This window comes from Belonocnema kinseyi, chromosome 5 (genome assembly GCF_010883055.1).
Source record: "Belonocnema kinseyi isolate 2016_QV_RU_SX_M_011 chromosome 5, B_treatae_v1, whole genome shotgun sequence".
NCBI classification, from domain to species: domain Eukaryota; kingdom Metazoa; phylum Arthropoda; class Insecta; order Hymenoptera; family Cynipidae; genus Belonocnema; species Belonocnema kinseyi.
Window position 1 is genome coordinate 116,483,966 of NC_046661.1, and position 5,088 is coordinate 116,489,053.

The following is a 5,088-nucleotide window of genomic DNA, read 5'->3' on the forward strand; positions in this document are numbered from 1 at the left end:
AACTACATATACTAACGTATTTTGAGGTGCTAATTACGAATATGACAATAAAAAATACCCGCGAATGACATTTCTCAAGTGCAAATCGAAAATTTAGCCAGCCACCCGATAACTGGGTGATGCTGGATGTTTTCCAATAATTTGTTTCGACCTAGTCCCAAGGGGGTTGGATCGAAAGTGACCTGAAAAGGTGGGAGGATTATGACAGAAAACCCTCTCTAGTCTTTTCCAGGATCCTTGCAAGTAGGAGCGCATCAAAACATTAACCTGTAATAATTTAATTAATTAAATGATTTAATTAATCTGACCGGATTGCCTGTAAATTAAAAAAAAAACCAATAAAAGGGGGAGACTTGATGCTTGCATGGTTTTTGGGGTTTCCCCGGCTGATATTAATGTAGGTAATTAACAAAACTTTAAAACAGATGTTTTTTTAAAAAGATATTTTTATTTAAAAAATATTTTGTTAAGTTAAAAAGCCAAACAGTGCGAAATAAAAGAGAAATTTGTCAAAGTATACTGGAACCTGGAATTAGAAACGTCGGACTTAAGATATTCCTAGAACTGATAGGTTCCACAGTTTCGCGATGAGAGAAGTCGCAGGACAGAAAGGAAGGCTTGCTCAGCCAAAGGTGATAAACAACACGAGGGGCTCACTGTCAGTGGGTTAATTGTATCAGGTTGCGTCATGCCTCGAAATCCAAAGGAAGTGGTTCATTACACCCCGCCTGTTTACGTTTGAATTTCCTAAACCTAAGATCACGGCCAATGCAGGCCATAACTAAAACCGTTCACCATTCCAGGTTTCAGTGTACTTCACATGTATAAAAGAGCAAGAGGTTACACACTGGTATTTCGTGTTCCTCTTAATACTTTGTCAAAAACTGTAAGAACATTTTGCTGATAAATTTTTCTAATAAAAATAATGTTACCAGATAAATATATTTTTCATATTTTTAATAAAATAAACTATTATCACCTACTTTTTTGTATCTAATTGGAGCAAAGGTCACAGAGCTTTGTTGTGATTCGAGGTCTTGGCGGAGATGGGGAAGGTTCTTAACCTTTTCGCGCGATTACCAACTTGCACTAGGTAGTTAATTATGCCAATTTACACGGACGGTGAAGTTTCTGTACAACTTAAAGAGCAAAGAAAAAGGAAACGATAAAGAGTAAAGAGTTGGGTTAGGGGTTAGTTTGAGGAGTTGGGTGAGATGACTGTTTACTCACACCAGGGTAAATGGATCGGTCATAGTTAGTGAACTTTCCCCGGTGTTTCAAGTCTCGTGCCCTTCTTCTCACACCCACGTCGTCACGTGACTTCTTTAATTTCCGTGGCATTCGGTAGTACAGTCAACAGGTAAATCAAAATAACCCCGAGCTTAAATCGACTACAAGTAGAATATTTTTCACAAGTAGTAACTAACCATTTTTCAGTTAAATATCTTTAATCTGAAATAAGTCTAAAGAAATTTAATTTAAATTTAAATTAAATATTTGACGGTGGGTTTTTTACCTGTAAAGTGATTTGATGAAACAAATCAATCCTTTCTTCGACCGTTGATATTTATTGATTTGAAATCGTAGATTTCAATTATTTCTGTCTTACGGTCCAATCGTAAATCAAAAATAAATTATGAGTCAAAAAACCATTTTCTTCGAAACTCAGATATTTATTAAATAGAAAAACTCCTTTTAATCCTCCTTTTGTTTCGGTACATATGTGTACTTTTTTCAATGGTTCTTAACCTGAGTTGATGATGGTTCAAAATAGTCAAATAGATCAAATTTCAGTCCAGAAAAACATTTAAATCAATTGTTTGAAAAAAATTTAAATTTAGTCATTTAGAAGTCTCAAAAATACTGAGACTTCAATTAATTAGACTACATTTTTAAGAAATATAGTGAGAGAAAATCAAATTAGCGTAGGTTAGGACGTAAGGAGGATTGAAAGGAGTTCTTCTATTTAATAAATATCTGAGTTTCGAAGGAAATGTTTTTTGACTCATAATTTATTTTTGATTTACGATGGGGTTTTTAACTTTCGAGTGCTGCTATTTGATTAATAAATTGAATTCACCAGCAAATCGATACGTCGACTTTATACTGATATATGGAAAACTCAGTTCCGTTTGTCTATAATAAATGCATTTTAAATCAACTATTTTGATTTCAAAGTGAATTGAAAAATAATTCCTGAATAGTTTGTATACTTCAAGAGAAACAGATTAGTTAATATGTTATTATAAAATAATTATAATCTCGAGTAAAAACTATGATTTAGGAGAAAGGCAACGTGACGGGGCGAACGAAAAACGAAAACCGAGCTTGCGATCGATCAACGCGCAAAAACTGAAGTGACGCCCTCGACCAATCGTGTCGCTAGGAAACTCCGCTAACAACTGAAACTGTTTCCCAGCGGCTTTTGCTGCTCTGAGTTCCGAACAAATCCTGCAGGAAGTGCATTCACATTAATGAACAAAATCCTTTTAAAAATGTACGCTTTGCTTTACACTGCTTTTAATGGGACTAACTGTAAACAAAACCCTTTGTTTATTTCCTGCCAAACAGGCTTTGGTAGCTATATAATTATATAAAAGTCTTAGTTAAGGAATAAAATTTCCTTTTGTTTTCTTTGGGCTAGTATACTTTAAATATTAGAATTAATTTGGCAAACCTTCTGACCAAAAATAAAGTCCCAAATTTATTTCGGTAGTTGAAGTAAATCAGTCGTATTTCTCTAAGGTAAAAAACATTTTAGACAAAACTGCTTCGCGGTACAAAAGTTTCCGGGTACACGACGATTAAATTTTAACTTTGAAAACCCCCTCGGAAAACTTATCAAGCGATAGAAAAATGAACGACAATCCAATTCGAAATTCCAAATCAGTTTTTTTTGTGACGAAGTTGATCGTCAAATCAGAAGGTGGATTTTTTAAATAAAAATAATAGTTAACTGTTAAAAAAGTATTGTCTGTAATTCATTTAAGTATTAATTACATAATTGTAATACGAATTATTTTTTAATTCGATTTCCTTGCATTTTTCCATCGTTCGACAAGTTTTCAAGATATTTTTTAAGTTTAAGGTTTAATTATCAAGTGTCTGGAAACTCTTGGACGGCAGTGTTTATGAATATTCGAATTTTAAACAGTAATTCCAAATAAATAAAAATTACGAATTTTGTTTTAAACTTCTGCCATTTTTTGTAATAACTACAGGATAGTCAACATGTCAAGATGTCAGGATAGTCAAGAAAAAGTCTGATAAAGAAACCCAGCATTTTAATTAATTCAATTCACACATCTTTATTGTTTGTCAATGACTGAATATTTTGCTTTCAAAATTTGTAAAATTTTCTAGCAAAAATTTTGGATTATTTTGGCGCTAATTATATTTTTAGGGTCATTGACTGCACTAAAAAAATGTTTCGTTGAATTATAAACAAAATATTAATTGGTCTAAGTACACATATACAATTTGGCCATTATATGGACAGCGAAATATGTATGTAGTTGAAATTGCGGGTAAAAAATAATGTAGACTATCTATTTATGTATATCAGCAAATTACTTCATACACTTTGATAATAGCGTAACTAAAGGAAAATATTATTCTGATATTAAGACAGTTTCACGTGATCTTACAGTATGGATAGTTTGCTTTAATTGATTTATAATAAATTTCTAAAGTTCGCAAATGTTTTGCCCTGCGAAGAAATATCTTGGCGCGCCGCATGGTCGACCAAGCGATTTCTTTACAGCGAAGTAATTCTCGATAACTCTATCTCGAAATTAATTTAGTGTAAATATGAACTTGATGATATCAATAATGATATTAGTTTTTTTGGCTGATAGATAAGATATTATTCTTTCAGCTGTAGCTTGCAGGAATCATCGAGATTTTAACATGAAGCTGCATAAAAGCCTTACGCGTAACTGCTTAATCTACTTACTTGTAGGGTTGTCCAATAATGCTTGAAGGGATGAAGCGGAGAGTGTATGGAATTCGATACCCTAAAATGAGATTGGTTCTTTAAATTATATATTTGTTTATAATTCCAGTCATTTCTGAAAGGGTTTGATAGAACAAAATAAAATTCATAACAATAATTGCATCTGTGTAAATTTCAGTCACTTAATTTTAAACAGAATACTTAACAGTATTCCCGAGGTATCGAAAGGTTCTATTGAATAGTGAAATGAACGCTTGAAAAAAAGCAACCGTCTATGAAAAAACCCTTGTCGAAAGAATGGAGCGAGCAAAAAATATGTCGAGTTCGTCACAGAAAGAGCTATATAACTTTTATATTTTTAAATAAATTTTTTTTTATGTAGGATACTAAAAGCTGTAAGAATTTTGTGCATTTGATTTTTTTTATTTTAGAAAAAATCCCTTAATGAAATAGGTGAAAATACGTTATTAAGAAGTTTAACTTGAATATAAAATTCTGTATAAGTAATACAAATTTAATTTTACATTCTCATCAGAGAAGGTATTAGATTTGAGACAACTTTTTTCAAGAATCCAAAATTCTCTGTACGGATATTTATAGTATTCAAAAATACGAACAATTTATACTAATGATTTTTTTGTATAAAAAAAAATTACCAGAGCTGTAGCATTTACAAAAATCCAAAAAATACACGATAATGAACATTTTAAGCTAAATAACGCATGATATGAAAACAAGTCAAGAAAAGAAAAATATTGCTTTTTGAATGTTCTGTAAGATGGTCATAACAAAAATTGTGCATTTTAAAAAAAATATACAAATTTGTTATGAATCGCTTCTTGTTAGGGTGCGTAGTTTTTGTGTTAATCTTGAAAAACATAATTAACAGTAAACAAAAATCTGCCTGCTCCGCGGCCACATTCTCATCACAACTTTTGTTATGCATACAAAAAATAATGGCAAATCACAAATTACACTGTTCATTCAACAATTTCAAGCCATTTCAAAGATTCTCAAATGTCGAAATGTATTTTCAAAAAATATATACAGTGAGCCCTAGAGCGAGTACCGGTTTTTGGGCTGACCTTCAACTCAACTCCCTAGAAAAAGGTCCACTCCGAACGTAAACAGTC